The following is a 25,306-nucleotide window of genomic DNA, read 5'->3' as shown; positions in this document are numbered from 1 at the left end:
ACCTGGTGGACTATCACCAGGTGGTATCAGAATGGTGGTTCTCTGGTGTCCAGACTGACCTTCATTCTGAGCACGCAGGAGTTGCTGTGGGCTATCTCTGCTGCTGCTTTTTTGTTTTTACCCCCTAGGGTGGGACATACATCTTCCTTTTAATTATTATAAAATAACACGTTTGTTTGTATATGCTTTAGGAAAAGCAGACAGTGACAGAGAGACAATGAAAGTCACCTCTGAATGTCAACAGACTGCTCTGCTGTTGATAGTTTGCACCGCATCATCCTATATGCATACATATCTCCATATCTCCCCCAAAACGTATCCTATTAAAGAAGTGGTTTTATATCACTCTTTTCACACAACATTTCACAAACCCCTTTCTAAGCGATGATCCATAATTTCCACCATCCTTTCCAAGTTGTGGAGACTGTCGTGCTCACATTAGTGTCTGGGCACTGGGCTTTCCTTTGTGAGGACAGGAAGATTAAGAAGGTATCCCCCTGGTCAGCTCCTTGTTGTCATTCAAGCCTCAGCTCCAATACGGCCACAGCCATGTGGCCTTCCCAAACCCCTCAATCTGGGAAGCCTCCTTTGATGTCTGGCATTTCCTTCATGCCTGTGTCCTTCCTATCTGAAATGATCTTGCTCACTTGTTGCTTTTTTCAGGGGCTCCCCTAGTAGAATGTAGGCTCGCTGGGAGCTGAGACTTTATCCTCTTTATCACTCTGTCCTCAGGGCTTTGGGCAGTAGATGATGGAAAGAATTTGCTGAGAGAATATTTATTGACTAACTGAGCTCGTTCTATGGCTGGACAGACTGTAGGTACCAAATGCATTTAAGCAATTTCTTATTGTAGAACATTTAGACTGTACCCAGTGTTTACATATTTTTAACAGCACAATAAGAACATCTTTGTTCACTTGGACAGTTCTTTTCTCCCTCCCAACATTAAACTGAAACATTTTAAACATACAGAAAAGTAGAAAGAATAGTGTAATGAACACCCATATACCTTTCATCAAGATTACATTTTTGTTAATATTTTTCCATTTGCTCTCTTTGCACGTTTTTTGGATGAACAATGTAAAACTAAGTTGCAGACTTCAATGTACTTCACCCCTGCACGTTTCAGCATGCATCTCCTGAGAGTAAGTACATTCTCCTAAATGAACACAATGTTATTAGCACATCTCATAAAGATAATAATTAGTAATTCTCTAATATAACCTGATAGCCTATGTACAAATTTCCCCAATTGCCTTCCAAAATACTTTTATAGTATATATTTATATATTATATTATATATTTTTGAACCATGATCAAACCAACTTTATATTTATATACATTTATACTTGATCTAGAAGAGTCATTCTGTGTTTTTATTATTCATTTTTTAGACACCATTGGCTTTCTGAGGAAACTATTAGTTTTCTTACAGAATATCCCATAGAATCTGCCTGCTCATTTCCTCATGGTGTCATTTACCTTGTTTTCCTTCCCCCACCATTCCTGTCACTATAAGTTAGATCTAGATATTTGCTTAGATTATATGATTATAATCACTTATAGTCATGATTCTTTTTGATGTTGAAATTGTCCCAATTTTGTCCACAGGATGCTCATTAAGCTAGCCTCTCTATCCTTTTTGATATGATCTTGTTAATCTTTAAGTGCACTTTGGCTCTCGGGCATAGAAACATGTCCTAGCCACAACTTGTATTTTCCCCATGCACCTCGAATCTGCAATTTCACCAAACGAGCACTGTTTGCTTGTTGTTGTTTTTTTTTAAGTGAACAGAAATTATTTGAAAACAAAAATCTGGGTGCTGGATTTGCTCATTATTTTAAGAGTGCTATTGTGCTATTGTTACAAGGAGATTTTAGTGGGCTAAACTATTATATATATATAATGTTATTTAAAAATTTTTCAATTCCAGGGGTGCCAGGGCGGCTCAGTGAGTTAAGTGTCTGACTTAATTTCAGCTCAGGTCATGATCTTGGGGTTGTGGGATTGAGCCCCACGTCATGCTCCTTGCTGGGGGTGTGGAGCCTGCTTGGGATTCTCCCTCTGCCTCTCTCTCTCTCTCCCTTCTTCTCTCTAAAAATAAATAAATAAATAATATTTTCAATTACAATTTATATTATAAAATTTTTTCCTGATTTTATATTTTTATTTTAAACACTCACCAACCAAAATACACCAAGGGAAAGGTTAGATTTATTTAGCTTATTGCAGCAAGGGAAAATGCACACCATAGAACACCATGTGGGCCATCTCCAAAGTGGGGCATTAGGGAGGGTGGGAGGCGTTTGGAAGTAAACCCAGGATAGAGTCGGCAGGAATTACTTAGAATTCATGAAGTGGGTGAGTTGCTGATATAATTGTAGTTTTATCTTCAGAACACATGGGTTCCTGATGAGTTATTGTTAGATCAGCAGGATTATGGTCTCTTCCCAAAACTATGGGCTGAAATGAGCCAGTGTTAAAAGAATTTGAGCTTTGATAATTTGTCTTGCTTAGATAATTTATCTATTTGATAAATCATAGTAGAGTTATGTCAATTGTGGTTTCTGTTTCAGTGATCGTTTCAATGATCAATAATCCCCTCTTGACCTAGCTGCCATCAGGATTATTTTTTTTAAAACAGTTTTGTTGAGGGGCACCTGGGTGGCTCAGTTGGTTAGGTGATCGACTCTTGATTAAGAGCTCAGGTCCTGATCTCAGGGTTGTGAGTTCAAGCCCACATTGGGCTCCATGTGGAGCCTACTTAAAAAATTTTTTTTTAAAAACAGCTTTATTGAGGTATAATTGATATACCAAAAACTGTATCTATTTAATGTATACAATTGATGAGTTTGGACATTTGCATACAACCATGAAACTATTACCACAATCAAGGTTATAAACATCTATCACCTGCAAGTTTCCTTGTGCTTTTTTAATTTTTTTTTTTTATTTTGAGGTTTCTTTTTCTTCAGGAACATTTAACAAGAGATCCACCTTCTTTTAACAGAATTTCAAGTGCACAATACACTATTGTTAACTATTGGACCTATGTTGTACAGCTGTTTTCTAGAACTTCTTCCTCTTTCATAACTGAAACTTTAAAGCCACTGAACACAACTCTTCATTTTCTCCCTCTTCCTAGCCCCTGGCAACCACCATTTTATTCACTGCTTCTATGAGTTTGACAATTTTAGATATCTCATACAAGTGGAACCAGGAAGTATTTGTTCCCCTGTGATTGCCTTATTTCATTTACATAACACCTTCCAGATTTATCCACGTTGATGCAAATGGTAGGATGTCCTTCTTTTTTTAAAAGGCTGAATAATATTCCATTGTATGAATACATTACATTTTCTTTATTTATCTGTCAATGGCCATGTGGGTTGCTTCCATATCTTGGTTATTGGGAATAATGCTGCAATGAACATGGGAGTGCAGATAACTCTTTGAGATCTTGACTTCAATTATTTTGGATATAAGAACCAGATGTGGGATTGGTGGATCATAAGGTAGTCTATTTTTTAATTTTTTGAGAAAATTCCCTACTGTTTTTCAGAGCAGCCACTCTATTTTGCATTCCCACCATCAGCGAATTCTAATTTCTCCACATCCTTGCCAAGACTTACCTTTTTTTTTTTTTTTTTTTTTTTTATTTCCTTTTTTTTTGTTTTTGCTCATCCTTCCCGGGTTTTTTTTTTTTTTTTTTTTTTTTTTTGGTAATAGCCATCTAATAGGTGTGAGGTGATACCTCAGTGGATTTTGATTTGTGTTTCTCTGATTAGTGATGTTAAACATTTTTTCCATGACTTGTTGCCATTTGTATGTCTTCATTCGAGAAATGTCCATTTGAGTCCTTAGCCCATTTTTAAACTGGGTTATTTGTGTTTTTACTATTGAGTTGTAGGTTTTCCTTATATATTTTGGAGATTAACTCCTTATCAGATATGTGGTTTGCAAATATTTTCTCCCATTCTATAGGTTGCCTTTTCATCCTGTGGCTTTTTTTTTTTTTCTGTGTAGAAGCTTTTTAGTTTGATATAGTTCCATGTTTGTTTTTGCTTTTGTTGCCTGTGCTTTCGGTGTCCTATCTGAGAAATGAAATCATTGCTAAAACCAATGTCAAGAAGATATCCCCTGTGTTTCCTTCAAGGAGTTTTACACTTTCAGGTTTTACATTTAAGTCTTTATTCCATTTTGAGTTGATTTTTTAATATGGTGTCAGAGATCCAGTTTAATTCTTTCGCTTGTGAATATCAGTTTTCCCAACACCATTTGTTGAAAAGATCATTTTTTCCATGTGTATTCTTCCCACCCTGTTGAAGATCATTCGACCATATATGTGTGGCTTGATTTCTGGACTGTCTATTCTGTTCCATTGGTCTATGTGTCTGCCTTTATGCCAGTACCATACTGTTTTAATTACTATAGTTTTGTAATATATTTTTAAATTAGGAAGTATGATACATCCAGCTTTGTTCTGTCTTCGCAAGATTGCTTTGGCTATTCTGGGTCTTTTGTGGTTTTATGTGAATTTTAGGATTATTTTTTTCTGTTTTTGTAAAAACTACATTGGGATTTTGATGAGGATAGCACTGAATCTGTAGATTGCTTTGGGTAGTATGGACATGTTACAAATAATACATCTTTCAATCCATGGACACAGAATGTCTTTCCATTTATTTGTGTCTTTTAAAATTTCTTTTATGAATACTTTGTTTCAGTGTACAGTCTTTCACCTCCTTGGTTAAGTATAATCCTAAGTATTTTATTCTTTTTGATGCTATTGTAAATAGGGTTATTTTCTTAATTTCCTTTCTGTATAGTTCATTGTTAGTGTATAGAAATGCAACTGAATTTTGTATGGTGATTTTCGTATGTTGTAGACAACTTTAGTGAATTTATGTATTTGTTCTAATAATGTTTTTGTGGAGTATTTAGAGTTTTGTTTTGTTTTTGCAAATAAGATAAGTTTTTCTCCAAATTGAGATAATTTTACATCTTCCTTTCTGATTTGGAAGTCTTTTATTTCTTTTTCTGCCCTAACTGCTCTGGCTAGGGCTTCTAGTACTATGTTAAATAGGAGTAGTGAGAGTGGGCATCCTTATTTCTGATTTTAGGGGTTTCATACCATTGTGGTTGAAGAAGATACTTGGTATGATTTCAATCTTCCTCAGTCTGTTAAGACTTGTTTTACGGCCTAGTATGTGATTTAAATTTCCCTCTAACCTCTGCTTTTGCTGCATCATCCATTTTGGTATTTGGTATGTCATGTGTTTTTGCTTTTATTCATCTCAGAGTATTTTCTATTTTCCCTTGTGACTTCTTCTTTGACATTCATTATTTAGGAGCATGTTGTTTAATTTCCACATATTTGTAGATCCCTAAATTTCGTTCTATTTTTGATTTGAATTTAATTCCACTGTGGTTGGGGAATATACTTCACGTGATTTAAGTCCTTTTTACTGAGGATTGTTTTATGGCCTAGCATATGGCCTACATTGGAGAATGTTTCATGTGTGTTTCAGAAAAGAGCGTATTCATTCCCCTGCTGTTGGGAAGAGTGATCTGCAGAAGTCTGTGAGGTCTAGTGGGTTGATAGTGATGTCAAATCCTCTATAACCTTGCTGCTTTATGTTAGTTGTTCTATCTTACCAACTAATTTTGAGATTTCCTTTTGTCCTTGTGGTTCTGCAGCTGCACCGTGGTGTGTCTAGGTGGGGATTTTTGGAAACTATTCTGTTTGATTAATTGGTCTTGAATCTTTCAACATTTCTAGAAAATATCAGCCAATATTTCTTTCAGATTGTATTAGCCCCTCTTTTGTTCTGGAAACCTCATTCAACATAGTTCAGAACACAGTTCGGGTCTTCTTGCCTTATCCTCCCTGACTCCTCACTTCTCTTCCTTCTTCCTTTTCCTCCTCCTCCTCCTCCCCCTCCCCTCCCCTTCCCCTCCCCCTACCACTCCCCCTTCTGCGGCTGCTGCTGCACTCAGGATATTTTATTCTGAACTATCTTCCGGGACATCAATTCTTTGCTCAGATGTCTCTAATCTGCTTTTAATAATATATTTTGGTTATTCCATTTTCATTTAAAGAAATTTCCATTCCTTTTGCAACGCTATGTCACTTTATATAGTTTGCTATTACAAATATTTTATAGTTTGTCTTTTATTTGTTTAAGCAGTGAAAGCCCATGGTAACCACTGTAATCTGTATTTAATATTTCCCATATTTCAACTTTGTTAGTCTCCTTGTGTGTATGTATGTGTGTGTGTGTGTTTGCTCATTGCTTCAAGCTTGGTTACTTTTCTCTTCATTTCTATTTAATTTCTTAAAAAATTTCTTGTAGGGATTGTATGAGAAATCAAGTAAGACTATCTCCCACTGTGGAGAATTTACATTTAATTCTTCCAGGTGCCTGGATGTTACTCTAGAAAAACCTTAAACCAAGATCTTGGCTTGAGCTGCTGGACCATCCAAGAGATTGACTCCTAGAAAATGTAAAAACTACATTTTCTAACTTATGTGCTTAATGCTTTGGCATCGTGGGGCTTTTCTGACACTAGAGAGACTGACCATCCCCGGGCTAGCCAATTCTTAGAGATAGGAAGGGACTCCCTTGTAAGTGTGTCTTTCATATACAAACCAACCAATCTATAGTCCATACCCCAACCATCTCCTCTATCAGCTCTTACACTCTGGGCCACTATCTACATGCCCTAATCACCTGAGGGTCAGATATCAGACAACTATAGACATCTCATATGTACAAAAGCCCACTGAAATTATTCAAACTACCCATCCTAAGACTTCTTACCATGCCTCACCTGTTCCTTCTTGCAAAAATCACAATAAAGTCTCTCACCCATGTTTTACCTTGCTTTTTCTGTCTCCTGACTGACCCTCATGCTTCCCTGTGTGGCTCTGCATTTGTGGCATGACCTGTCTGCTTGGGAACTGTGAGTAACAACTATCTTTTCAATGGCAATCATCTCTTGATCTGTTAGCTTCATCATATTTGAATAACAATAATAATAATGATAAAACCTGTATTTAAAACAAACCCCAGGCTGCAAATATATGTGATAGCCAGCTTGTCATTATAGTTCCCCAGGGACCTTTTTTTTTTTCCTTTTATTTTTATCTTTTTCATATTGCACCAAATCAAACTTGGGCATAATCCATTAGGAATGAGATAGCAGATTTACTTCTAGTTCACACTTTCTTTAAAATTCTACTCCAGTTGTTTTCATTCTTGACTGCAATTAGAATCATATGGGGAGGCATCTTTAAAAAACATTCATGCTGGGGCACCTGGGTGGCTCAGTCAGTTGAGTGGCCAACTCTTGATTTTGGCTCAGGTCATGATCTCAGGGTCGTGAGATGGAGCCACAGGTTGGGCTCTGTGCTCAGCAGGAGTCTGCTTGTCCCTCTCCCTCTGCTCCTTCCCCCACCACTTGCTCTCTCTCAAATAAATAAATCTTAAAAAACAAACAAACAAAAAACCACTCATGCTCTGCTCCAAGTCCAGACCTATAAATCAGTCTCTGATGATGGATCCAGGGTTCAAGTAAAAGTATCTTTTAAGAGAATCCCAGTTGACGTTCATGTGTAGCAAATGTAAAGAATTACTGAGTTAGTCTTTTAACATCTAAAGAAGGTCTCCTACTAGACTCTTTTTTTTTTTCTGTCCTCCCAACATGCTCAGCTAACAAAGCTTAACCTTGTGCCATTTTGCAAAGGGAAAATATTTAAAGGGTTCTGCTCTATTTTGTCAGAACAGGGAATGGAAGGTAGATTTGGAGTTGGAGGCAATGAATTAATAAATAGCACAATCACACTGGCAATCACATGAAGTATGGTAGTGGACATCCTTAATATAGTAACACTGAACATGTTTAGCTCAGTGCCTGCAACATGGTAGATTATTAATATATATTAATAAGCATATTATTCTATTATTCTATTTTCCATATATCCCATTCTAATTTTATTTTTAAATGAGGCTGCAGTTCTAATTAATGATTCTAACAGATGTGAAACAATGGGTAATGTTCAGAAGGATGAGACAGTATCTATTCTCTGTAAATCTAGGGAAAAAAAAGACAATTATTTATTTACCTCATATAGCATAGAGAGCATCCTGATCTGTGATTATTTTTTGAAACAGAACTCTAAGTCCCTAAAATAGCAGCAAGACTACTTTGCTAGGGCTCTAGTATGGGAAATTCCCAACTTAGAATTTGTAATTTTCCAACAAAACATACTTCCTCATAATAAAGACACTTTTCTATTGAAGCTTCATTGCCTTCCTTTTGTATCAGATGGAAATGTGTTGTCATCCCATTAATCCTCAGTGCTCTTGAGAGGCAAGAATATAGAATTAACCATTCCATTTTATATTGCCTTTACTTCTCATAATTGGTTTAGTATCATTTTATTAAAACCAAGTTCTCTACCTTTCACTTTTCTTATTGATAGCAACAGACTAGCAAGTTTTGATCCTGAATCATAATATTTTGTTAATTTGGTGCACGGCTTTTTATGCTACTTTTTAAAATTGAGATATCATTTATATATATATATATTTATATATCATATATTCACAAATGATATATAACATATGCATTTCAGGTGTACAATATAATGATTTGATATACATATATACTGTAAAATGATCATCACAATAAGTCTAGTTAACATCTATCACCACAGATAGTTACAGCCATTTTTTTCTTGTGATGAGAACCTTTAAGATCTATTATCCTAGCAACTTTCAAATACACAAAACAGTACTGTTGACTATAGTCATCATGTTTACATTATATCCCCATAGACTCTTTGCTTCAAGCAAGGGCTGGCTTTTGAACTCTGGCCCCTCATCTCATAATGCCTTCAAAACTGATGGTACATTTCCTCACTTGGAAAGTGCCACCAGGAAAAAGCAGCTTCAAAGCTCCAAACAACTCCTTGGGTTCCCACTTTCCCTGGGAATTTGGCCTTGTAACGTCATTCGCTACAAGTTTGCAAATTTTTTATTACTTTTAAAAAGATGAAAATTTTTCTTAGTCTAGAATTTTAAATCGCTTTTAGCACAAGGCTTTGTTTGAAAAGATTATTCAAGTTAGGTCACCAATTTCCCAATTCCTGGGCTTCAGTTATTTCCAATATTTATTGTCTGTTCATTCTGTCTCTTGCCTCTACTCTCACACTCAAGTTAGCAGTGCAGTCAGGGTACCTGTCAGCATCCTGCTATGTCCTACCTCAAGCATCTTTCTTCTCTTGTCTCTCAGGCTTTTCTTCAAACTGTGAAAGGCAGCCCATTTTGTGCAAGCATGGCCTGTGAGTTTAGGGGGCCTTAAGGACCCCTATGGCAGCGCCCAGTCAATGGGAAACATGGGTTGTTGGATAAATCGCAACAGTGCCCTTCAAAGGGACAATTCCAAAATGCATTCTATGTGGTTCTTCAGAATATTCACATTGGGACTGATGTCTAGTCTCCCACACAGGGAATCAGCTTGATAATTCACCTTTTTGACTTTCCCAATTTCCCATCTTACTCTCCCTTTTCTCCTTCTCCCATCCTCTGGCTTCTTGACATCACTTCCCAAATAAACTTCATGCATCCAAGCCTTTTTCCAGGAGGGAGAACCCAAGTAGAAACACATTCTTTCCATAGGCGCTTAGGACCTTAGCACTTGCCTCATTTCAATTAATCTTTCGAACCTACATTATAGCCAATGTTTACATTAGGAAACATATAGAGGCAATATTATCATTGCATACATATATTTGTACATGTGGATTTCTACTTTATTATAATAAAATTTCTATAAATTCTATATTGATATCAATAAAGCACATTTCACAGGAAAATTCACTCATTCATATATTACTGGATAAATTATGATTTTGAGTAACCACATGATGGCAGTGGCAGCAAGCCTTTATATCTTAGGTATGACCTTGCGCTGCATCCACGGAACTCTGATTCTTAATCTGTGCTTGGAATGAGCAGACCATTTCTGACAAATGTGGGCAGAAAACCCCCTGAAATGTCTGTATAACCTTTACCAATGCCCAGCTCCCTCAGGCTAGCTGAAATCACTTCAATATATACCCAAATGTTAGGCTCTTAACTCACAAAGGACTATAGACCTGGGCAGATCTCCCCACTTCCTCAGCCAAACCAGCCTCTTCCTTATTACCAGTGACTATATTGCATCATCACTTCTTTCTCTTTGGCCTATCTAGGAGCTACTAGAAGTGCTATTTCTTGGAGTAAGACAATTAGGTGTGTAGACATGTAGATGCATGGCCTACATACCCAGGCAGGCACTCACTTGGAGATGCTCAGACAGATGGAGTAAGTACACTCCTTTTTTGTATTTCTGTTCCAAAACAATAAAAATTTTTATATACCATTTGACCCAAATGTCCATAGAAGGAGATACTCAGATTGAGATTCTGGAACTGGAACTTATTTATAAGACAAGGATACATGGGTGATCACTCCATAATAACCTCTAGTGTGTAGAAGCACCACATTTATCTAAACCAAGGGTGAGTAAGCCATGGCCCATAGGACAAACATGTGTCATTGCCTACTTTTGTAAATAAAGTCTTTTTCTTTTTTTTAAGATCCATTCATTTGAGAGAGCGAGCAAGCTTGCAAGCAGGGGGAGGGGCAAAGGGAGAGAGAGAATCCAAGTAGACTCCCCACTGAGTGGGGAGTCTGACACAGGGCTCAGTCCCATGACCCCAAGATCGTGATCCAAGCTGAAATCAAGAGTTGGTCGCTCAATAGACTGAGCCACGCAGTTGTCCGTAAAGTCTTTTTTTTTTTTTTTTTAAGATTTTATTTATTTATTTGAGCAAGAGAGAGAGAGCACAGAGGGAGAGTGAGAGGGAGAAGCACACTTCCCATTGAGTAGAGAGCCAGATCGGGGCTTGATACCAGGACCCCGAGATCATGACCTGAGCCAAAGGCAGACACTTAACTGACTGAGCCACCCAGGCACCCCGTGTGCCCCTAAAGTCTTAAGAGATTATAGCCACACCCATTTGTTTATCTACTCTCTATGGATGCTCTCACTGAATAGTTGTGACAAAGACCTAATGGCTGGCAAATTCTAAAGTATTTACCATCTGGCCCTTTATAAGGAAGTTTCCATAGACAAGGAGGATGGTGAGGCAAATGGAGGAGGAAGGCTAAGAGCTCCCCTGAACTCACACAGCCTGGCTTCCACAGGAATTTCCCCACTGTCTCTCATTTTCCTGTACACACTTGTTCCATTTCTTTCCTTATCTATTGATAAAGTAATTTTCAACTTTAATATTTGTGGGCCCTGTGCCTTAGCTCCCAGGGAAGGCATACTTAACATTTACCAAGGTCAAAATGACTCGGCAAAACTTCAAAGCATGGGCTCTATTTCTGTCCCAAGCACACATTGTACATCTGCTTCATTAAAGAAAATAACCAAGAAGGAGCATTCTAAACACAAAAGATAAGAAAGAGTAAAAAACTACCCCAGTTCCCATTAGATTTAAGTCACACAGCCCTGCATATACTAGAAACCTAAGATAAGGTCTGCAACTTCCTGAAATGTCTTTTGTCTAATAATTTGTAACTTTTTATGTAAAAAATGCATATAACCATGCACCAAAAATTCCTTGCCAGCACACTACTCTTTATGAAGATCGTGTATCCCGGCAGCTGTCCTAATTGGGCTCGAATGAAACTTTCCTCCTTTTTAAAAGAAATTCTAGGGATTGCTGGGAATATAGCAGAGAAGACTCTAAGCTCACCTTGTCCCATGGATAAACGAGATAACAACCACATCAATGTAAACAACCCTGAAAACCACCTAAAGACTGGCAGAACAAACTCCACAATTAGATGTACAGAAGAGGCCACATTGAAGAGGGTAGGAAAGATGGAGACTCTGCCAGGAGCTAAATGACTGCAGATCTGTCTATGGGAGGGAGGGACATCGCAGGCACCGGAAGGGGAGAGAAACAGACTGTCACACTGGGAAGCCTGCACAAGGAATACAAATCCCCATAACACTTGGTTTTAAAAACCAGAGGGGCTGAATTTCTTAAGTTCTTATAACCAGCAGGACTTAAAAATCAGCAGGTTCAGCTCTGGGAGAGCCAGGAGGGCCAGAGGAAACTGAGTCCCAGCCTTTAAAGAGGTAGCACAACAAACAACTGAGCTCAGGTACAGCATAGAAACAGCAGTTTGAAAAATGCCTGGGGCATACAGGAGGAGGGGTGTTTGCTAATCTCAGAGCCTGGGAGATTCCTGGGATCACTGGGAGACTCCTTCAGGAACAAAGGAACAGGCAGGCACCATTTCCCTCCCCCCCCCACCCAACATAAACACCCCACATAAACACAGGGTCACCTGTGGGAACCAGAGCAGTCCTATATGCCTGTCTAACTTGATAACAGCACACCCAGGTCTCCACCCTCCTGCCCCACCTTGCATTTTGGCCTATCTGCCCCTTCCAGACAGGCCTGCCTCAGTCCCTTTGCTGCATGTCCCCTCCCCCAAAAGAAAGTCAATCTTGACAACACCTTATCAACCCACCCAAGTGCTTTGCTAGGCCTTGGTCCCAGTGTGGTGGTGGTGGTAGGGCGGGGGGGGGGGGGTCGGCTCTCATGGAAGATAAGTGTGCAAATCTTGTTAAAACTGCATGCCCTGCCCTTGTGCACTTTGTGGATTTGCCCCTTCTAATGTTCTCTTGGCGAAAGCCCATCCAAACCAGGGCTATAAGCTTGGCAGTGTGCAAGCTGCCCCACAAGGGCCAGGACCACTCCAAGGTGACTCCTGCCCTGGGGAGAGGGAAAGATAACCACACACACCAGTCAGAGGACCCAGCAGTGGGGTGGGGGCAGACAGCTAGTCTGATTGCAGGCCCCACCCACCAATGAAAATTTATCAGGGTATAACACAGGGAAATCACCTTACAGTTTGGTGCCACTGAATTTCTGACAAATACCTGGTATACCTCAACTCAAGCCCAAGGTGTCCCCAGCCTAGCCCACTAACACAACAGGGACCAAACACTGCCCACAATAGGCAAAGAGACCCAATGCAGATGACTGGACTGAAAAAAAAGTGACTCAGCCACAATAGCAGGGCACACATAATACACATAAGAGACACCCTTTAAATGACAGGTTCTGATGAACAGGGGACATTGCATTGCCAGGCACTACAGGACCTTTTCTTCATAAGGCCACTACTTTCAAGTATAGGAGATGTAGCTGACTTTCCTAACACACAGAAACAGATACAGAGAGTTACACAAAATGAGGAGACAGAACAATATGTCCCAAATGAAAGAATAGGACAGAATCACAGCAAGAGACCTAAGCAAAACAGAGATAAATAATATTCCTGAAAGAGAATTTAAAGTAGTGATCATAAAGATACTGACTTAAGAAAAGCATAGAAGACATCAGTAAGACCTTTATCAACAAGATAAAAAAGAACAAATCAGAGATGAAGAACACAATAAATGAAATTAAAAATATGCTAGATGGAATAAATAGTAGATGGGAGGAAGCAGAAGAACCAATCAGTGACCTGAAGGACAGAGTAATAGAAAGTAAGCAAGCTGAGCAGGTGAGAGAAAAAAAATATGCAAAATAAGAATAGAATTAGGGAACTCAGTGACTCCATTGAGTCTAATAACCTTTGCATTATAGGAATCGCAGAAACTTTATTTAAATAGCTAAAAACTTCCCTAATCTGGGAAGAAAACAGAAATCCAGATCAGGAGGCACAAAGATCCCCCAACAAAGTAAATTCAAGATATTCTACACCAAGACACATTGTAATTAAAATGGCACTAAGTAGTGATAAAGAAAGAATTTTAAAAGCAGCAAGAAAAAGGAAAACATTTACATCCAAAGGATCCCATAAGGCTATCAGCAGATTTTTCAGTAGAAATTCTGAAGGTCAGAAGGGGGTGGTTTGATATATATAAAGTGCTGAAAGGAAAAATCTACAACCAAGAATACTCTATCTAGCAGGGTATTGTGCAGAATAGGAGAAATAAGGAATTTCCCAGGCAAAAGTTAAAGATTTCATGACCACTAAATCAGCCCTACATGATGTTAAAGGGGACTCTTTGAGTGGAAAGGAAAGATCATAAGTAAGAGTAAAAAAAGTAGGAAGCACAAAAGCAATAAAAAAAGTGTATCTGTAAAAATCAGTCAAGGGACTCATAAAATAAAAGGATATGAAGTATGACACCATAAACCTAAGGCATAGGTGGGGAGGGGAGAGGAGTAGAGAATGGGTTCAAACTTAAGCAATCATCAACTTAGAGTCTATATGTCAAAGATGTTATATACAAACGCAATGGTAACCAAAAATGAAAACCCAGTAAAATATATGCAAAAAATAAAAAGAAAGAAATCCAAGTATCTCAATAAAGAAAGCCAACTTATCATGAGAGAAGAGAGCAAGAGAAGAAAGGAACAGAGAAGAACTACAAAAACAACCATAAGGTAAGTAACAAAATGGCAATAAATACATACATATCAATAATTACTTTGACTGTAAATGGACTAAACTCTCCAATCAAAAGAAGAGGGTGACAGAATGTATAAAAAAACAAGACCCGTCTAAAGGCTGCCAACAAGAGACTCACTTCAGACCTAAAGACAAATACCGATTGAAAGTGAGGGGATGGAGATACATCTGTCATGCCAAAGGATATGAAAAGAAAGCTGAGATGGCAATACTTATATCAGACAAAATAGACTTTGAAACAGAGACTGTAACAAGGGACAAAGAAGGACACTATATCATCATAAAGGGGACAATCCAACAAGAAGATATAACAATTATAAATATTTATGCACTCAACATGAGAGCACCCAAATACATAAAGCAGTTAATAACAAACATGAAGTAACTAATTAATGATAGTAGGGGACTTCAACACTTCACTTACATCTATGGACAGATCATCCAAACGGAAAATCAACAAGGAAATAGTCACTTTGAATGACAACTTGGGCCAGAGGGTTTTAACAGATATATTCAGAACATTCCATCCTAAAACACCAGAATACACATTCTTTTCAAATGCACACAGAACACTCTCCAGAACAGATCACATAATAGGACAAATCTCAACAAACTCAAAAAAAAACAATCTAAATCAGACCATGCATATTTTCTGACCATAACACTATTAAATGAGAAATCAACCACACACACACACACACACACACAAATCTAGAGAGAGTATAAATCCATGGAGGTTAAATAATGTGCTACTAACCCAAGAAATCAAAGAGGAAATAAATAAATACATGGAGACAAATGAAAATGAAAACACAACAGACCAAAATCTTTGGGATGCAGCAAAAGTGGTTCTAGGAGGGAAATTCATAGCAATACAGGCCTACCCCAAGAAGCAAGAAAAATCTCAAATAAACAACCTAACCCTACACCTGAAGGAGATAGAAAAAGAACAACAAACAAACACAAAACCAGTAGAAGGAAAGAAATAACAAAGAGTAGAGCAGAAACAAACAAAATAGAGACCAAAAAACCCAGGAAAAACCAGGAGCTGGTTTTGAAAAGATCAACAAAATTGATAAACCTTTAGGCAGACTCATCCAAAAAAAAAAAAAAAAAGGACTCAAACAAAATCTGAAATAAGAGGACAAACAACAACCAAGACCACAGAAATACAAAGAATTATATTAGAATATTATGAAAAATTATATGCTAAAAACTTGGACAATCTTGAAGAAATGGTTAAATTACTAGAAATATATAACCTCCCACAACTGAAACAGGAATAAACAGAAAATATAAACAGATGAATTACCAGCAATGAGATTGAATCAGTAATCAAAAAGCTCCCAACAAACAAAAGTCTAGGACCAGATGTCTTCACAGGTGAATTCTACCAAACATTTAAAGAAGAGTTAATACCAATTCTTCCCAAACTATTCCAAAAAGTAGAAGAGGAAGGACAACTTCCAAATCCATTCTATGAGGCCAGCATTACCCTGATACCAAATCTAGATAAAGACAACACACAAAAAGAGAACTACATGACAGTATCTGTGATGCACCTAGATGCAAAAATCCTCAACATAATACTAGCAAACTGAATCCAACAATACCTTTAAAAAAATCATTCACCATGATCAAGTGGGATTTATTCCTGGGTTGCAAGGGTGCTTCAGTATTCACAAATCAATCAGTATGATACATCACATCAATAAGAGAAAGGATAAGAACCATAGTATCATTTCAATAGATGCAGGAAAAGCATCTGACGAAGTACAGCATCCATTCATGATAAAAACCCTCAACAAAGTAGGTTTAGAAGGAACATGCCTCAACATAATAAAGGCCTTGTATGAAAAACCCACAGCTAACGTTGTCCTCAATGGTGAAAAACTGAGAACTTTCCCCCTAAAGTCAGGAACAAGACAAGGATGTCCACTCTTGCCACTTCTATTCAACACAGTACTGGAAGTCTTAGCCACAGCAATCAGACAAGAGAAAGGAATAAAAGGCACCCAAATTGGTAAGGAAGAAGTAAAACTTCCACTTTTTACCGATGACATGATACTATATGTAGAAAACCTGAAAGACTCCACTAAAAAACTACTAGAACTGATAAATAAATTCAGTAATGTTGCAGGATACAAAATCAATCTACAGAACTCTGTTGCATTTCTATACACTTATTATAATGAAGCAGCAAAAAGAGAAATTAAGAACACAATCCCATTTACAATTGCACTAAAAAGAATAAAATACCTAGGAATAAACTTAACCAAGGTAGTAAAAGATCTGTACTCTGAAAACTATAAAGCACTGATGAAAGAAACTGCAGACAATATAAATGAAAAGACATTTCATGCTCATGGATTGGAAGAAGAAATATTGTTAAAATGTCCATTCTACCAAAAGAATCTACATGTTTAATGCAATAGCATTTTTTGTGGACTAGAACAAACAATCCTAAAGTTCGTATGGAACCATAAAAGACCCTGAAAAGCCAAAGCAATCTTGAAAAAGAAAAACAAAGCTGGAGGCATAATCCTGGACTTCAAATTGTATTACAAAGCTGGAGTAATCAAAACAGTATGGTTCTGGCATAAAAGCAGACACATCAATAGAACAGAAGAGAGAGCCCAGAAATAAATGCAGTATTACTTGGTCAATCGATCTTCAACAGAATAGGCAAGAATATGCAATGGGAAAAAGTCTCTTCAATAAATGGTGCTGGGAAAACTAAACAGCAACATGCAAAATAAAGAAACTGGACCACTTTCATACACCTTACACAAAAATGGATTAAGGACCTAAATGTGAGACCTTAAACCATAAAAATCCTAGAAGAGAGCACAGGCAGTAATTTCTCTGACACTGGCTATAGCAGCATTTGTCTAGATGTCTCTCCTAATGTAAGAGAAACAAAAGCAAAAAGAGTACATCAAAACAAAAAGCTTCTGCACAGCAAAGGAAACAACCAACAAAACTAAAAGACAACCTACTTCATGGGAGAAAATATTTGCAAATGACATATCCAATAAAGGGTTAGCATCCAAAATATAAAGAAAAGATATAACTCAACACCCCCCAAAAATAAACAATCCAATTAAAAAATGTGCAGAATACATGAATAGACATTTCTCCGAAGGAGAAATACAGATGGCCAACAGACACATGAAAAGATGCTCATCATCACTCATAATCAGGGAAATGCAAATCAAAACTACAAGGAGATATTACCTCCCACCTGTCAGAATGGCTAAAATAAAAAACACAAGAAACAAATGTTGGCGAGGATACAAAGAAACAGCAACCCTTGAGCACCGTTGGTGGGAATACAGACTGGTGCAATTTACTGTGTAAGAGAGTATGGATGTTCCTTGAAAAGTTAAAAATAGAATTACCATATGATCCAGTAATTACACTACTGGGTATTTACCCAAAGAATACAATACAAGAACACTAATTTGACAGGATACATGCACTTTTATGTTTACTGCAGCATTATTCACAATAGCCAAATTATGGAAGCAGACGAAGTGTCCATCAATAGATGAATGGATAAGGAATATGATGGAATATTATATATGTATACATATGTATATACATATACGTATATATATATACACACACACACACACACACATATATATAAATGATGGAATATTCAGTCATAAAAAGAACAAAATCTTGGTATTTGCAACAACATGTATCCATCTAGATAGAGAGTATAATGCTAAGTGAAATAAGCCAGAGAATGACAAATACCATATGATTTCACTCATATATGGAATTTCAGAAACAAAACAAATGAACAGGGGCGCCTGGGTGGCTCAGTCGTTAAGCGTCTGCTTTTGGCTTAGGTCATGATCCCAGGGTCCTGGGATCGAGCCCGGCATTGGGCTCCCTGCTCAGTGGGGAGCCTGCTTCTCCCTCTCCCATTCCCCCTGCTTGTGTTCCCTCTCTCGCTGTGTCTTTCTCTGTCAAATAAATAAATAAAATCTTTAAAACAACAACAAAAAAACCCCCAAATGACCAAAGAAAAGAAAAAGAGACAAACCAAAAAACAGACTATTAATTATACAGAACAAACTAATGGTTAGCAGAGGGGAGGTGGGTGGGGATTGGGTGAAATAGGTGAAGGAGATTACCCTTTTCTTGATGAGCACTAAGAAATATATGGAATTGTTGAATCACTATATTGAACACCTGACACTAATAGAACACTGTATGTTTACTACACTGGAATCAAAATAAACAATATAAGTAAAAATAAAAATATATTAGTCAAGAAAAAAAATAAATGCTAAAAGGTTTGTTCATTTTGCATCAACACTATATATTAGGGAACATGTTTAAAATGTCAAAAGGTGGGACATCTGCTAGGTGGCTCAGTAGGTTAAGCGACTGACTTTGATTTCAGCTCAGGTCGTGATCTGGGGTTGTGGGATCGAGGCTCCCATCAGGCTCTACGCTCAGCTGGGAGTCTGCTTGAGATTCTCTCTCCTTCTCCCTCTGTCCCTTCCCCAGTTCACACACACACTCTCTCTCTAAAAAAATAAAATAAATAAAATCTTAAAAAAAAGTTGGGGTACTGGGTTGCTTAGTTAGTTAAGCGTCTTTCTTTCTTTTCTTTCCTTCTTTCTTTCTTTTTTTTCTTTCTTTCTTTCCTTCTTTCCTTCCTTCCTTCCTTCCTTCCTTCCTTCCTTTAAAGATTTTATTTATTCATTTAAGACAGAGAGAGAGAGAGAGCATGAGCAGGGGGACAGGCAGAGGGAGAGGAAGAAGGAGATTCCCAACTGCACAGAGAGCCCGATGTGGAGCTTGATCCTAGGCCCTGGAGATCATGGCCTGAGCTGAAGGCAGATGGGTAACCATCTAAACCACCCAGACGTCCCTCTTTTTTTTTCCTTTTAAAGATTTTATTTCTTTGAGAGAGAGAGCAAGGTAGAGAGTATGAGTGGGGGAAGAGGCAGAGGGAGAAGGAGAAGCAGACTCCCCAATGAGCAGGCAGTCCGACTCGGGGCTCAATCCCAGGACCTCTGGGATCATGACCTGAGCTGAAGGTGGATGGTGAATCGAGTGAGCCACCCAGGCGCCCCAGAGTCCAACCCTGATTTTGGCTCAAGTCATGATCTCAGGGTCATGAGAGTGGACCCTGCCTCAGGCTCTGGGCTCAGTGTGTAGTCTGCTTGAGATTCTCTTTCTCCCTCTCCCTCCATCCCTCCCCCCCACTCATATGTGTGCACTCTCTACATACATACATGCATAAATAAATAAATAAAAATCTTCTAAAAAATGTTAAAAGCTCTCCACTAAGAAAAGAATCCAGGAATTCCCACTAAGAGAAAAATAGTTGAAATATTCTTGCTTTCTATCGCTTTTCTTACATTTGTGCCAAGAATTTTCTATTTTTCTTGTGTGCTAAGGAAACGTAAGCCGACTGAGAGAGACATATGAAGAGAGGCCAGAAAAGGCCTCCAAGATGGGGAAGACAAAAGAAAGCTGATGGAGTGTGTTTATTAAGATCTGAATGTTGAGTAACTGTGGGGTTTCTCTAACCTCATCTTATACTGACCGTCCATATTCATGCTCTAGTCTGGTGATTCAGGGTGATTTACAGAACTCTCAATCTGAAGTATTACTTTCAATTTCAGGGTTTGTTTTTTTTTTTATTTTTTTTATTGTTATGTTAATCCCCATACATTACATCATTAGTTTTAGATGTAGTGTTCCATGATTCATTGTTTGTGCATAACACCCAGTGCTCCATTGTGTGCCTGTTTTTTTAAGTAGGCCCCATGTCCAGAGTGGAGCCCAACATAAGGCCTGAACTCACAACCCTGAGATCCATACCTGAGCTGAGATCAAGAGTTGGCTGCTCAACTACGGAGTCACCCAGGCACCCCTCAATTTCAGTTTTAACACAAAACTTCCTCAGTTTTGTAAAGCTTTTATAAAAGAGGGACAGAAAAGTCGAAGAAGCAAGTGAGCAAGCAGTGAGCGGTTGAGAACTGTTCTTGGACCGGTGGTGCTGTAGGCAAGGTACGTCCATCTGCTTTTACCAGCAACATTGTCTTGAACTCAAGACTTGATTTCTTCCTCTTCCTCCCTTCCTCCCTTCCGACTTTATTTATCTACTTGAGAGAGTGAAAGAGCACAAGTGGGGGTAGAGGCAGAGTTCCCGCTGAGTGTGGCGCCAGATGGAGGGTTCGATCCCAGGACCCGGCGATCATGACCTGAGCCGAAGTCAGATACTTAACCAACTGAGCCACCAGGTGCCCCTCAAGACTTGATCTCTGATTCAAAGTGACAACTGAGGAATGGGCAGGAGGGGCAGGCTGCCTTTTGTCTGGCCCACAGGCTCTGTGGCTGGCTTTAGTTTTAGGGAAGCTCAGCTTCGCCATTCGAAACAGTCCCAGCTGCAAAATGACAGCAAAGCACACCAGGTCTCCGTGGATGCGCTGCTCCCAGAATGATGTCCGCCCAGGACAGCAGCAAGTAGGAAAGAGTCCCTACTTTGCTCTTACCAGGCTCTGTGGCAGGCATTAGAGTTCACAGAACAAGAAGTGCCCATCAAGGAGCTGACAGGCAATGACAATCTAAAGAGATAGTTTCTTTCTAATCTTGCTACTGGTCATACTTAGGAAAGCTTCAGATTGAGAGTTCTGTAAATCTCCATGTAGAAATAAATTTAGTTCCCACATCCATGATCTTTATTAGTTAAAAATAACTGTGTTGTCAAGTCTGTCTCTTTCTCCCTGCTCCCCTCTGGTGTTTGTTGGTTTATTTTTCATAGAATCTACACAGTCACCTGCACCATTAGTTAAATGTATAGAATCTGGGTTTAACAATTTCTTTAGATAATTCTCATGTAGTTCAAATTTTGAAAACCAGTCCTGAATAAGATCGAATGGTTGCACTTCATTAATTTGAACTTAAAAGCTCTGTGGCTCATTCACAGCTAAGAAACCACAGACCTGTTTTCATAAAGTTGTTCAGTTGCTCCTGTCACATCTCCCTCAGCTTCCTCTAATCTTCTCTGTAAAGAGGGGACTGTACACTTTCAGTCATTACAACGTAGCTGTTCAAGGCTTCTGTTTTACCTGCACGTTCTTTGCTCCCCACACTGAAGAATCAGACAAAAGGAGGTGGGACAGAAGCAGTGTGTTTGAACTTGCTTACTGTTCTTTTTTTTTTTTTTTTTTTTTTAAGATTTTATTTATTTGACAGAGAGAAACACAGCGAAAGAGGGAACACAAGCAGGGGGAGTGGGAGAGGGAGAAGCAGGCTTCCCGCGGAGCAGGGAGCCTGATGTGGGGCTCGATCCCAGGACCCTGGGATCATGACCTGAGCTGAAGGCAGACGCTTAACGACTGAGCCACCCAGGCATCCCTGAACTTGCTTACTGTTCTGATCTGACAAAAAATTTATTTGTAGACCTTGTTTCTTAGGAATCTACAGTTTGCAGAGTGTGTTGAAATGCATAGCCCAATGGACCAAATCTCCCAATGCAATTGTTGTAGATTAATCTCTATTTATTCAACAAATATACACTGAAATCTTATTCCATGCTGCATGCTATGCTAAGATAAAAGCATATGGTATAGGGCGCCTGGGTGGCTCAGATGGTTAAGCGTCTGCCTTTGGCTCAGGTCATGATCCCAGGGTCCTGGGATCGAGTCCCGCATCGTGCTCCCTGCTCCTTGGGAGCCTGCTTCTCCCTCTGCCTCTCTCTCTCTCTCTCTCTGTCTTTATGAATAAATAAATAAAATCTTTAAAAAAAAAAAGCATATGGTATATAATTTAATTATCAAAATATCCTCCAGGTTAGACCTATAATTTTATTCACATGACCCCTATAATTATCTTAAAAATCTTAGGTTTAGCTAGATGAGGCTCCTTGTTTAAGGTGCCATAAGCAGTAAATGATAGAGCTGGTGTTAGATGCATTTTGAATATGTGACATATAAATATAACACTGAATACTGGAGACATTTGAATATAATAGTATGTTTACATGTTCTGATTATGAAAAATACATATTGTCAACTGAGAAAAGGAGGTAAAACAGAGAAAGAACAAAAGTCTTTACTTGGGAGTCTCAGAATTGTAATTTGGGGAGCACAGATTCTGCAGTGAATAGAAAAATGTCCTGCTAACATGGGAAAAGCATGGGGGTTTTATGAGAAAGAAGGAAGGGGCAATTAGACAATTTAGATAAAGAAGAAAAGAGAAAAAACACTAATTTAATGCTGACTGGTTGAGCTGCTTCTGATTACCATCTTATTGGTGATGTTATTGGTGCTATCAAATGAAGCTGTCCCTGGTATGCATTAACTTTACTGTCCTCATATGATCCAAATGCCAGTTGCTCTGCTGAAATTTCATGAGCAATTGCTTGAAAACTATTACCACTATGGTCCAGTTAAAGAGCTCATTCTTTGGAATAGAAAATGGAGCTTCAAAATGGAGTCTCTTATGTCAAAAATTTTATATAACTCCACAATATTATAGAAAACCATTTTAATATAATGCAATCAAAAATATGCCAGTAGACCAAAATTGTACTTTTAATATTTAATTTTTTATAATAAACTTTAATTTAAAAAACGATTATAAGAGAATCCCATATACTGTTCCCCTAGATTTATCCACTGGTGACATTTTGCTAGATTTGCTTTATCTCTCTAAATATATGTGTATGTCTCCCTAAATAATACAAAATGATATTTGCATATATATATATTTTTTTGTTCCCATTCATAGGAGTAATTTGCAGAAAACCTGACCCTCTCAGCTAAGTATATCAGCCTGTATCTTTTAAGATTCAGGAACATTCTCCTGCCTTCCCTGGTTGAAAGGGAGGTTACATTCTTTAGATTGACCTCATTGCACTTACCACTCCCATTCCCAGCACTTGTCAACCTGCAGACCAAAGATGAGCACATGGGTCACACGAAAGCACTAGAGAGCACATTCTGATATGTGATCATGACCAGAAAACTCCCATAGGTTAACCTACTGTTAAAGGAACTGATAAAGGAACTGTTATCCTACTGATAAAGGAACTGACAGGATAATCAATGTCATTGAGGAAGAATATTCTGCCCAGTAAGTGGCTGCAGTAGCATGAGACAGAGAAATAGATTGTCCGGTTGTTGTTTTTGAAAAACTTTTAAAATTGTGATAAAAAATATATATAACATAAAATTTACCATTTCAACCATTTTTAGAGTACAGTTCACTGACACTAAGTACATTCTCATTGTCATGCAACTATTACCACTACCCATCTCCAGAGATTTTTTTTTTTTCATCCCAAATGGAAACTCAGTACTTTTTAAACAATAACTGCCCATTCCCCCACCTTCAGTCCATGGTAAACACTATTCTGCTTTCTGTCTCTATGCATTTGACTATTTTAGGTACCTCTTATAAGTGAAATCATACAATATTTGTCCTCTGTGTCTGGCTTATTTCACTTTAGAATAATGTCTTCAAGGTTCATCAATGTTGTAACATGTATCAGAATTTCATTCTTTTTACAGCTGAAAACTACTGCATTGTATGAATATGACACATTTTGTTGATCCATCCATCCCTTGATGGACATTTTCACCTCTTGTCTACTGTGAATACTGCTGCTATGAACACTGCTGTACACGTATCTGTTTGAGTCCCTGCTTTTTACATATACTCTGATCTGGAATTGCTGGATCAAATGGTAATTCTATGATCAACTTTGGGGGGAACCAGCATAGTGTTTTCCACAGTGGTTGTAACATTTTATATGCCTACCAGCAATGCACAAGCGTTCCAATTTCTCTACATCCTGGCCAGCACTAGTTGTTTGCTGTTTGTTTTTGTTTTCATTTTTTTTAATAATAGCCATCCTAATGGGTGTGAAGTTGTACCTCACTGTGGTTTTGATTTGAATTCCCATAATGATAAGTGATGTTGAGCATGTTTTCATGTATCTCTTGTCTATATGTATATCTTCTTGGGATAAATGTCTGAGTCCTTTGTCCATTTTTGAACTGAATTGTTTTTGTTGTTATTACTGAGTTGTAAGAGTTCTTATAGATTCAGGATATTAATCCCTTATCAGATGTGTGATACGCGGTTTTCTTCTCTTATTCTGTGGGTTTCCTTGTTACTCTGTTGATGGTGTTCTTTGATGCACAAAATTATTTTGATGATGTCCTATTTACCATTTTTTCATATTTTGATCATGCCTTTGGTGTCATATCCAAAAAATCATTGTCAAATCCAGTATCATGAAAGTTTTCTCCTGTGTTTTCTTCTATGAATTTTTGTAGTTTTAGTTCTTATGTTTAAGTCTTTCATATGTTTTGAGTTAAATTTTATATATGGTGTTAAAGTAATGGTTCAACATCATCCCTTTGCATGTGAATATCAAATTTCCCCGGCACCACTTGTTGAAAACCTGTGCTTTCCCCATTGAATGATCTTGGCAGGCTTGTCAAAAATCATTTGACCATATACGGGAGGGTTTATTTCTGGTCTCTCTGTTCTATTCCATTGGTCTATATGTCTATCTTTATGCCAGTCCCACACTGTGACTGGACTAATTTTGTTTACATACCATTTTCCTGATTTACTTTAGTTCTTTGTGTTTCCTCTTAGCTTTTTGAGCATATTTAAGAAAATTACTTTAGTCTTTGCCTAGAAAATGCAATGCCTGTGTTTCTTCAGGGATGTTTTCTGCCACATTTGTTTACTTCCT

The sequence above is a fragment of the Neomonachus schauinslandi genome, chromosome 4, assembly GCF_002201575.2.
Source record: "Neomonachus schauinslandi chromosome 4, ASM220157v2, whole genome shotgun sequence".
NCBI lineage: Eukaryota > Metazoa > Chordata > Mammalia > Carnivora > Phocidae > Neomonachus > Neomonachus schauinslandi.
Note: the sequence above shows the minus strand (reverse complement) of the source record.